A 12371-nucleotide genomic window follows, 5' to 3' on the forward strand; every position below is an offset into this window, starting at 1 on the left:
GCCTTGCGGGCAATGGAAGAAACAGGAAGAGAAAGGTGAGATTACAAAGAGACTAGAAAAAGCAGAGAGACCCCAAGGAGAGGAAGGGAGAAGACAAGTAAGGAGTCCCCGAGCCTGGGAGGAAAGAGCATCCTTGGCTAAGGGCAGAAACCAGCTATTCCTGCTGGTTTCTCCAATGCTACGTGCATTGGAATGGGCTGCCCAGAGAAGTGGTTGAGGCCCCATCCCTGGAGGTAGTCAAAAGATGGGTTGACATAGTGCTTAGTGACATGGTTAAGTGATGGGTTTTTATCAGTTTAAGTTGATGGTTGGACTAGATGATCTTAAAGGTCCCTTCCAGCCTAGACAGTTCTATGATTCCAGTATTCTATGACTCTGGGCCTTGCAAGCACTCACACATCTGTCATTTGCAGATCGTTTCCCAGTAGCTATGACTGGCAATACTTCCCATAGGAGAGTAAATATAGATCAATTGGGATTTCCCCCCCCCTTCCCCGCGTCCATCCCTGCCCCTCCCCGATCTGATGCACTAAAATAGCGCTGAGCTGCACTTTGGGTTTCCCGGTGCGTTGGTAGCCTGCCAACAGACAGCCCATGCCTTTTACGGCAGCGAGTTTATAACTGCAACGGTCATAAACTATTCTTAAACGGGTCTTTTCTGAGAATCACAATCCTTTCAACATCTTGAAAAATATCTAATCTTTTCCGTTCCAGGCAGTCCTCTCCAGCACAGTGGTAAAGATTTAATTGCTTCTGGTGCTCAGATGATGAGATACAAGTGTTCTGGAAATAACCTTTTAATTTAACAATTCCTACTGGCAAGCCTGAAAGCTTTTCATGCTGCTCACCAATGAAGAAATCATTTTCAGCACTAAAAGGAAAAACAAAGTTTAAAAACTTCTGTGTTACCGCTGTAGATGGAGCTCTCCAAAAGGTACTCCAGCACCGAAGACACAATACCTATTTTTACTAACAGGTCAATTTGAGTAGGTACGCTCTCCCTCTCCACCAATATTTGCCTTGTCAAGCCTATCAACGCAGCAGAGCTAGCAAGCTTTCTATTATCTCTATTTTTAATTCTGGACAAATGCTGTACATCATTTATCAGAAGGTGAAACACAACTTTCTTTTTTAACAGTGATCAGAAGCCTTTCAACAGGAATTTCTCCTCTGCTTTTCTGAAGCAACTTTGCACTAGTTTTTACTTCTCAAAGGGAAAAAAAATTGTGAAGACTAAACAAATACATCATTTGGAATTGGAGTAATTTTAAACTGTGTTACACAAGTGCTTCAAAACCCCGCGGACTTCTTTCTCGGCTTACAAAGCTTATTTGCCTGGCTAACGACACACAATAGATATGTGATATGAGATGTTTCTCTTAGGTAGACCATCTCATAAAAATGAAGCAAAGATAAAGCCTCCAGCTGAGAACTGGTATGGCTTAACAGGACTTCCAGCCTTAAACATCAATAAAAGAATGCTCTTTTGAAAAGAGCATTCTCTCACTTCTTCCTAAAACGAGAGAGACAAGTGAAAACCAGCCCTGCAGTAGTTTGCTGAAACAGTGTGGACGAGTTGCATTTGGTGACCCTGTTTTATGAGGCACCATAAGGAAATGTAGAAATGACACTAGTCCACTGAAGGAGACAATGTCCCCAAACACAGCAGAGCTAAAAACAGTCAAAGTTTCAGGTGTGGTTTTGGCCTTTGATTGAATGAGTTCTCGGCGTAAAATCTGTATTGGGGAACAAAAAACCCCAAAGAATCAACACTCCCTGCCACAGCAGCAAACTAAAGCATCCTCAATGCAGGATCAAATGCCATGGGGTTATTACAGTCTATATAGGAAATTACCAACAAATAATCAGTAAGTCTATGGCCAACAGATTTTTAAGGTATTTAAAACTCTTTTAATTGAAAAGTGGTTGGTTCTAATATCTATCTACATTTATATGCACATAATATGCCTATAAACTACTAGAAAAATAAACTTCTGGTGCAAAAGATACACACAGACCCAAATCCTACCCAGACATCAGCCTGTGCGTTTTCATTCAGCATTCAATTCTTCAGCACAAACCATGTGAAAGCTGAATTACCTCCCTGTATTTTTATAATTTACTACATGAGAAAATATTTTTTTACATCAGACTGAGTGAGACCTGAGGATCATCTCATATTTTATAAAAAAAGCTTGTAAGGAAAAGGGGTTTATAAAATTCAGTTATGATCTCTCTGTTAGCTAGCAAAACTGCATTTCAGACTAGTTCAGGTTGGTTGTTTCTTTTTTTATCATCTCAGCTACTAGAAAAGCATTTCAAGTTAAAGACATCATAGCTGCCAATCTCTCCCCAGCAGTCTCCCTTACATGGAAATTTTCTACGTGGCTTTCTCTAAAAAACGATACCCCTCATCACCACAGAGAGGAGCCATCTCCCTTTCATAAAATTAGATGTTACACAGTCTCCTGAGTTAGCCTTCAAGCAACATCCTTCAAATAACATCCTGAGCACACAGAAGTCTATGCATATGTCAACAGAATAAAAGCACTCTTTAAAAATGTACCTTTGATCACACAGATTGTGTCGTGATGGTATGCAGAGCAGCCTTATGAATATACAAGAAAACCTCAGCCTTTTATCCAAAAATAGTTTAAAAAATTACAGCATGAAGAAATTCTGAGACTGCACACCAAAAAAAAAAAAAAAAAACCCAAAAAAAAAAGGCCCACACACTGGAATGGTAAAAAAAAAAAAACCACCAAAAAAAAAAAAAAAAAAAAAAAAAAAGGAAAAATATTCTGAGACTGCACAAAAAAAAAAAAAAAAACAACCCATAAAAGAATGGCTCACACACTGTAATGGTAACATTAACCACCCTGAAACCAAAGAACCTTTATGAAGTTGAAAAAAAAAATATTAAAAGAACACCCAATCCATACCAAAATAAAATCCCATCAAGTAAAACAGAAACTGCTAAGTCTTCCCTAGTCAGAGATGTACTTTCATTGTTCCGTATAGCAGTGAGAAGACACTACAGCAAATAAGGAAAGAGTATTTATCTTTAAATCTTCTTTGAACCTACAGCACAATTAGATGAGTTAATGTCAATGACTGAAAAGTGAGAGAGCAAAGAAAACTCCTTCTGTCCCAACAGCAATAAATTTCATTCAAATATAAAGACTTTTTGATTTTAAATCACTGCCCAAGTTGGATTAATTCAACTAATACTTTTATTTAAATTTCTGTAACACCGTTTTCTTAAAACAAATCTGCACTTGGTTAGGCTATCATTAAATATGATTTGCAAAAAATATGTAACTTTACAGGAAATTTTCTGCCACTATTTAATAACAAGGATTACATGTACATCTACCTGTATTTACACAATTACAGGGATAGAAAACATTTATTCAGGATTCTTTCTCCTTCTTACAAGAGAAAATGTCCGAGGACCAAATTTTTCAAATGGAAAATCTTACTTGGAATCTGTGTAGCTGAACTCCGATTTTCATTCCAGTGCAGCTTAAAAATGCACAAACATAGCATTTTGGTTTAACTTGCTAAATATATTTACACTGGACGTGCAGCACAAGCATTTGCACCTCTAGGCATCCTAAAGCTATTTTTTAGTTCATGAACAAAAAAAGTATTAATTCTAGCTAAATATATTACTCTAAAACCTGTTTTGATTATTTCTCTTCTCTTTATTTCTCTCTCAGATGTCCAGAATATGAAGATATCTCCTCCACCTCTTTTAATCGACTGAAGATATTAAATCTTACAGTTTTTTCAATCCACATTTCCCGACTCTGAATCCATTCAAAAGACAACAATACTCATCCTTTACCTGCCGGCTGGACTTGCAGCCACCAGTCAGCATGCAAAACATTTCTGTGCTGCAAGAAGTACTTACCTTCGGGAAGAAAAAACAAACAAACAAACAACACAAATACTTTCTCCTGCTCTGTTAAGAGTGAACATACAAGAGGGCTAACATCAGAGTTACCTCCGGGGTCAGCTCCCACTGCCTCCACCGTGAGCCCCTGCAGGCAGGGGCTGATGCCAAGGCTGGCACTAGCCTTGCAGTCCTGCCAGAGCCCCCCAGATACAAACACTGGAGCTGGCAGCAGCCCCCTAGCCCCGATGGAACCCCCCCAGATACACAGCCCAGGACTGGCAGCAGCCCCTTAGCCCTGCCAGAGCCCCCCCAGATACACAGACCAGGACTGGTAGCAGCCCCACAGCCCTGCCGGAGCCCCCCCAGATGCACACGCCGGGGCTGTGGGTCCCCACAGAGCTGGCTCACAGCCCAGTTCACCTCTCGTTTTTGGAGGGCTACGGGGGAAATCAGTGCAGCCGCCAAGTTCATCCTCCTCTTCCCTCAGCCTTTTGTTAGTCTTTTGTTAGGCTTTGTAGTTCAGCTTCCCATCTGGTTCAATATTCTAAGATAAATTTGGACGTTTTCTTTGCATAATCTGTTCTCAAAAGTGACATTTGCTCCACTTCCTTCAGCAGAGGCAGAGGCACCCGCAGGCAGCCCCCTCCTGCCGAAGCCTCCTGTCAGGAACATCATTAAGCCTTGCCCCAAAATAAAGTTCATTTCTGTCCTACTTGGACTCGCGCTCCAAAAAAGGAAATCCTACACTTAAAACATTGGGAGTCCCTCTTTCCCCTCTTGGCCCTGACATTTCACACTGCTCTCGCTGACACATTAGAAATTCCTCAGCGACTCAGCCATGTCCCCATGGCATCCCCGGTCTCCAGCACAGGACCCTTCCCTTATCAAAATAAAATGACAAAGGATGTAACAGCTCTATGTCCACCTTAAGGTTTTTTGCAACAATAGCTACTGGTTAGCATTCTGATATATTTGTTCGGAATGTTAATTTTATAGCATTGGTATATACGTACAGAAAGATTCTCATTCTCTTATGTTTATATGTGTACTTAGATATTCAGAGACAGAACTCATCTACATGTTTGGAAATCTTACCTAGTTGCTAGACAAAACAAGTAGAAAAATAAATAAACCATAATCAGTTAAGCCCATCTGCAAATTTCGTAACCCAATACAAAGAAATCAACACACAAAACAAATTATCGGGTTGGAAATAGGCTGACTGCCCAGACAACCTTCCATGGCAGTATATTTGAGGGAATTTTTTTAAGAAACAACAAAGGTAATCATATGAAGTAGCTGCAGTGACTAATTTCAAACTTTCACTAAGTTGAAATCTGTTGCACAGTCCTTCCTCTGCAGACAAACTGTCAGTGGAGCACAACAGTCCCTTGGATCCGTAATGAACTATCTTGTCCTGAGGGCTAAAGCTGTATTTTGGGGTTTTTTTTGAAAGCAAGTTTTATCAAAATCTATCAAGATTTCCTTCTCGCTCTTGGGAACTCACTTCAGGTGCTTTAGCTGGATAAGTATGAGACTGTCTATCAGAAATTAGGCACACTGGTGTTGAATCACTGTATTCCCAGATGATGGAGCTAACCTGTGTGTCTGCCACCTTTGTCTGAAGTTGCACTTTCTCTTCTGAAAAGTTAGGAAATTTATCCTACAGTGTTTGGGAATCGTTCAGAAAGGGGCAGGGACCTTGGAGGATTTTTGAAAGGTTTTTGCCTTTCCAAAAGGCTTAGGAGTAAGCTGACAATTTCCATTTTTAAAAAAAGATAAAAGAGCAATTTGTGAACTACACAGCCATAAGCCTAATTTCAACACCCAGAGAGCTTTTGAAACAACTCACTAAACAATCCATAAACAGGCAACTGAAAATTAGAAAGCAGTAAGCCGCCAAGATTGACTTGCCAAAATCTAAACCCATCAAGCAACATACTTTCCTCCTTTTCTTCTGTCCTACAGGGGGAGGAAAGCAGTGAATCTAACAGATCTCAAATATAAAATTTGACAGAGCAAATTGGAAAAGCACCTTACTTCTAGGTCAAGGTTCTAGAACATGGGTGCAGAGCTGCTCGAAAAAACACATTCAGTGCTTCTCCTATTGACTTGGGTCAAAACCCAGCAAAACCCAAACTCCAACTGCAGCAACACCAACCTGCAAGGAGTGTAAAGCACTCCAAAGAACTGAGCAGAACTCAAGGTGGTCTTAACAAATCGGAGAAATGGTCAAAAAATCAGTAAGATGAAATTCGATTCAGCCGAATACAAAGAATCACATCTGGACTTAAATCCTCAAATCCACAAAACCAAAAAGAAGGATACCAGACCAGCAGCAGTACTGCAAAAAAGAATGTCAAGGTTACAGTGACAAAAAATTGAGCCAACATTGTCAAACCATTAAAAAAAAAAGGGCAAATGATAATCTGGAGTTTATTAAAAAGAGAAGTATAATACATAATAGCAGGGGCTGGGGAGGAATCCGCTCTCCTCAGCAGCAGTGAGGTATCAGCTGGAATACCCTGCTGGTTTGGGGCGTAGGACACAGACAACTGAGGCAGGTCCAGAGGAGAAATAAAAAAAAAAAGAAGAGTGGTTCAGAAAACCAAATCCCACAAAAAAATTTTTAAGAACTGGGTTTGTTTAGTCTACAAGAGTGACTGTGGAGATGGGATAATGCTCTGAAAACCTGCATCTTGTCTTAAACAGCATTACGTCACTCAGCTATTACACTGTCTATATTACTGTCATAGTTATTACTGGCCTGTTGTTAGATAAAAAATGTACTATGCAATTCATATGTAACAGAGCAATAAAAAAGGCTTGTTTTCCCCCAGACAGCTACAGGATTTCACATTTTCAAGGACTTCACAGGCAGTCTTAGGGTCTTGCAAATTATCTGTTGTAATCCTTCCCAGCATGGTTCAACGATCACTAAAATAGTTTGCTACTCTCAGGCTCAGAAGCAAGTAGCAAAGCTGCCTTGTGGCTTTGGACCAGGGATGCCAGGTTCTATAGAAGATTAGAAACCAGCAGCATCTGGTGGGTCCTTTCCCAAGAGAGCCACACAAGGCAGTGGAGATCTCATCCCTTGCATGTGCTTGCTTTTAAACACAAACAAGAGCACACAAAACAAGCGTGTACACAAACAATTCGGTTTCTCTTATGAAAAGAGATGTTAAAAGATGTGCTGTCAGCACAGAGTATTTTTCCACTGTATATACAAAACACCTAATGAAATGCTAATTTTAATCCTGAAAAAAATAGAAAAAAAATGAGGATACAGTCTAAAAGGACAGTTCCCACAGCAAGCCATTAGATACTAAGGCTGATTTTCTTTTTCTGCAGTGATTCGAAAGCAGAGATGATAAAGCTATAGAAAACCCTAATGCCTTTATTTGTGGAATTTCTGAATTTGCAACTCTGGCTGATCCATGTCAACTTTTCCACCAGTCCCTGGGTTGTGTATCTGTTCCTGTGCTACTCCCTTCTCTCCCTTAAACTCATCCTATGGCTACTGGCAGTGCTGTTGGCGTGAAGAGGTAGGAGCCTGACCAATCTGACTGCAAGCCTTGGTTTCAGCATCAAGTCTGAATCAGCACACTGGCTGGATCGTTCTCAAGTACAAATTCGACCTGAACTGGGTACAAGCCATGACTTCTCGCCATCAGGACACGTAAGGAGGGGTCTGCATTGGTTTTGTGTTTAACATCAAGCTTCCTCCCAGCAGCAGGATGGCAACAATCTGATGCAGGTGGCAAAGCCTGCTTTGGTACAAAGTTAACCATTTTTCTCAGCCAGCTTGAATAAGCAGAATCACAGAATGGTTTGGGTTGGAAGGAATCTTAAAGATCATCAAGTTCCAATCCCCCTGCCCTAATGCAGGGACACCTCCCACTAGACCAGGTTGCTCAAAGCCCCATCCAGCCTGGCCTTGAACACCTCCAGGGATGGGGCATCCACAGCTTCTCTGGGCAACCTGTTCCAGTGTCTCATCACCCTGACAGTAAATAATTTCTTCCTAGTATCTAATCTAAATCTCCCCTCTTTTAGTTAAAAACCGTTACCCCTTGTCCTACCACTACACTCCCTGATAGAGTCCCTCCCCACCTCTCCTGTAGGCTCCCTTTAGGTACTGGAAGGCCGCTATACAGTACAGTAACTTCACATCAAACCAATGCTCGTTCTTGAACCAGCTGCAGGAAACCTGAGGCCAGACTCACTAGCTGTCAAACATCTGCCGCGTGAACTGAAAGGGACATCCATGTGGCTCAAAGAGGTTAAAATCACCTACACTGTCCCTGCGTGCAGCTGGAGGCACAGCCTCCCCCCCGGAGAACCACACACCGGGAAATTGAGAGGAACAAGAACAGGGCAATCCCTCAGCCAGACCAAACACTCTATGGGCCGTTTCCTTTTGGCGACAGCTGGCACAGACCACTTCCCCAGGAAGCTCCAAAGGTTCCTTGCGTCGATTTTTTTTTTTTTTTTTTCCATTTTCATTGTGCAGTCGGAGTGAAAGTGGTGGCATTTGGCAGCTACTTTCTGTCAGCGCTATTGTTATTCCCTGGTAGTGGGGATTTGTTTTCCATCAGGTGAAACGCAAAGGCGTTGTCCCTGTTTGGAAGGACACGGTGTTAAAGAGACCCCCGGGGAAATGCTTCCAAATGCCATGCATGACATTACTCTTCAGATTTCTTGGATGTGGTAACGCTTCCCAACAAAACAATGCGTTAGCACACTATGTACGTTTTGCTAAGCTGCTCCTCACATTTCAAAGAAATCATTAATCCCGATGTTCAGATGCTACTGAAAGGAAAGAGCGAACTGGGGAGCTCTGTAGAAGTCCCGTCCTCAGACTCTGTCCATGCCACACTCAAAAGCTGAATCATGTTTAAACGCAAAACTTACTGGAAAAATCATTTCCACTGCTCAGCCTAAATAAAGAAGTGCTTATGCTATTAATCATATTACAAAACAATGCTAAATTACAACTTAAGTCTGTGAAGACCGCAAACCCATGTTAGCACCTTATAAGTTTAAGCATTGTTCTTGCCTATTTTGGGCTAGTGTCGCTCAATTCCTCAGGTCTTAAAGTCCTTACTGAGAAAAGCCTCTTTATTCCCAGTACCAGTTGCTAGATTGTGGTTTTCAGATAATGCCATTGGAATTGAGGTTGCTAAATGAGAACCAGAAGGCTGGAGCTAAGCAGATAAATTACAATTTCCAATTATCTCACCATAAATGGGGTTCCCAAAGAATTCTTCTACCCAGTTTTCAGACAAAACATAAGGATCGCCATCTTCACAGATTAAGGACACAAAAATCCCCATTAAAACCCAGAATGACATTCTTCATCTTCTGGTAGAGGTTAATGATGCAATATGTGCTCCCTTCCTTTTCTTTAGTGGTTGGTTGGAAATTACTTTTAAAACATTGTTGTGTGGTTATACATTCACAAATTTCCATGTAGGAGGACTTAAATCTTTCAGTCTGTGCCTTTTTTTTTTTCTTTTTTTAGCTAGTACATATTAATAGTTTACCAAGAACCTAAGATCCTTGTGAGGCAAACAAAGTATCCGAAAAGATAATAAAACAATCCTACAGAAGTGACAAGAGTGAGGGAAGGGGAAGTTAACCTGTAGCCATTCCTTACTTCACGAGACACTAAAAAAACGCCCCAAAAGCTGATAGGTTTCTTTGTTGTTAGGTTTTAAAGACCTCTGGATTGTGTTGAGAAAGTAGCCTCTAAATAACTCCATGTATGGACACGATTATTCCAGAGCAAGAAACACCCTATTTCTATCTAGCCTTGGAGCCTGTTCCAAAATAAGCATACCAACTTCTGAGTTACTTAGGGAAAAATACATCCATACCTGACTTTATTCTACGGTAATTCCTAAACACACTGTCATAAATACACCAGGAATTTGAGAGTCCATTTTTCGGGGAGGGGACGGGACTTTTGGCTAAAGGAACTGTTAAACAAATCAGGGCTAAACCAAGCTATAATTAGGCTGATAGTTTATCCCACCTTCCCATCAGCTTAAGCCTCCACAGCTTAAGTTCACAGCCCGGGTGCCAAAACTGGAGCTTTTAATGAGAAAAAGAAAAAAAGAACAGAAAGGGGGAAAGAGGGTCATATTCACTACCTACGACTATTGTAATATTGCATGTAGATTAAGATGTCGCTCCGTAATGAGGACACACTCACTTGAATTACGCAGCTCAACGGAGCTCTCTCAAAATTGGACGGCTTTGCTGCATCGCTGGCTTGTAGCGATGCCAGTCTGATGCAGACGGGCAGACTTCTTAACCTTCTGGCTGAGAAGATTAAATCCTTAACAGAGCAACCTCTTCTCTCCCCCTTCTCCCTCCTCCTCTTTTAAAATAAATAACAAAGGAACCTTTGACAATCCACCTACAAGGGAAGCTTCATTTTCTCCCATTTCTAATGTAATAAATAGCTGGGCCTCCAATGATATTGAAACAAGTATCGTCTTACAAAGCTGACAAAACGTGAGTAGGTAAACAAGATCCTTCCACGCCTTCATAAATATCAAGGCAGAGGACCAAATACCTTCCTCATCTGGAAGTTTCCCTTATCAAACAGCTGTAAGGAATTCTTATGGTACCTACAAACATAAAAATCTGTATTCACCAAACCCCTGTGAGAGTGTGTAACCACCAGCACTTGGAAAAATAAGCAAGGTCATTCAGTCAAAAGATTTTATTTTTGTCGAGGATCAACTGCTTTATATAGCTTTGCTACCAAATATAGAAACGTTACCTCAAATACAAAGGCACTATTTTTAAAGATCACGCTTTGGGGAAAAAAAAAAAAGAATTATTTTTTTCCTCCTAAAAGGTCTTTTCAAACGTGTATTACACAGATCCAAGGAAAGTCAGACAGGAAAAGGACCAACCAACCACATTCTGGACTGAACCGTATATGGCTTAACTCCACTAACTTTAGTGGGTTAGAGAAATCAACGCAGAACTTTATTTTTAAAAAATGATCTTTCATCTCACAATTCTAGGATTATTCAGTAACTCTGGTTAAGCTATTCACCATATTTAATTCGCTATATAAAATTTAAAAGACAATCATGAAAAACTGTTCTAAAATAAGCCATATCTACAGCAAGGCAGGCGATTCTTTTAGAAACTATGAGCAAACGTCTGATTAAGATGACAAGCCACATGGAAACTCCTTCCAGAATCAGACTTAAAGGGCACTGTTACCAACCAAATTTGGCAGACAAGGGATCATGACGAACTGCAAAGGCATGCAGCAGCGCAATAAAAAGTTGGGAATCATCAGCAAATAAGACGGCAAGCGCTTGTGTCAATTCAACGAGGGCAAGCACATAAACAGGACAAATTTTGGGCATTAAACACTGGATTTGGATGAACGGCACTGTGCCATAGTGGGAGCAGGGCTGGCTCTTCCCTTTACCATCCGCTGGCCATAAACAAGCCATATCAATAAGGCAAAGTATCTGCCTATTGCAGATATTGCATTCTGACATCTGTCTTCCAGGTGATCAGTTTCAGAACCATTTTCAGAGTAACAACCCGAAGCTTGAAAGATCTAAAAGCATGACATACATAATCTAAGGCTCTACGCTTTTTTAAAAGTCGTGTTTAAGGTCAGAACTCTTAGAGAGAGCTGATGTTTATCGCTAGATAACCAGAGACCTTATCTATAAGCAGATAACCTACAGCCTTATCTGTAGGTATCCATCGTTAGATTTGGTATTTGTCAGACACGGTTACCCCTATTTAAGCCCACTGCGCCTTCAGACAGCCCTTGTGCTGACGGGATAACGGCTGGAGCTTCAGCCGGGGCAGAAAAGCCATCGCTTACAGCACACTTTATCAAATATTACAGGAAGCTTAATTGACTTTCATTTCTATTTCCAGGAATGTCAAAAGCACCCAGTAGGGCTGCTTTAACTTGGAGAGGGGACAGTAAGAAATCAATGATACACTGTGCTGCGTTTGCCAGCAGCAGGACACGCAACCGGCCCGGCGGGGAGCGCACCGGACTCCCTCGGGGGAGCAAAACCCCAACACAACCGGCGGCCGCGTTCCGGGGGCGGACGTGAAGTTCGAGCTCCTTCTTTTTTGTGACCGCCGGAGCACGATTTACGGAGCAGGGAGGCGGCAGCGCGGTGGGCCGGGCGCCGCTTCACCGGGAGCCAGCTCTGCCGCTGCGCACCCCAGACGGGCAAAGGACGGCCCGCAGCCCGGGCCGCCTCCAGCCGCTGCGGCGGCCGGGGTGAAGGGAAGGAAGGGGGAGAGGGAAACCCCTCTCCGTCGGGGGCTCCGACACAGGGGGACCCGCCCGAGCGCCGACCCCAGCCCCCCCCCGCTCCCCGCAGGGTCTCCCCGTCAGCGGGGACCCGGCTCCCCGGCAGGTGCGGCCCGGCCCGGCCCCCCTCGCCGCTGGGGCCGCTCCTCC

Source organism: Calidris pugnax, unplaced genomic scaffold (assembly GCF_001431845.1).
Source record: "Calidris pugnax isolate Ruff unplaced genomic scaffold, ASM143184v1 scaffold44, whole genome shotgun sequence".
Lineage (NCBI taxonomy): Eukaryota > Metazoa > Chordata > Aves > Charadriiformes > Scolopacidae > Calidris > Calidris pugnax.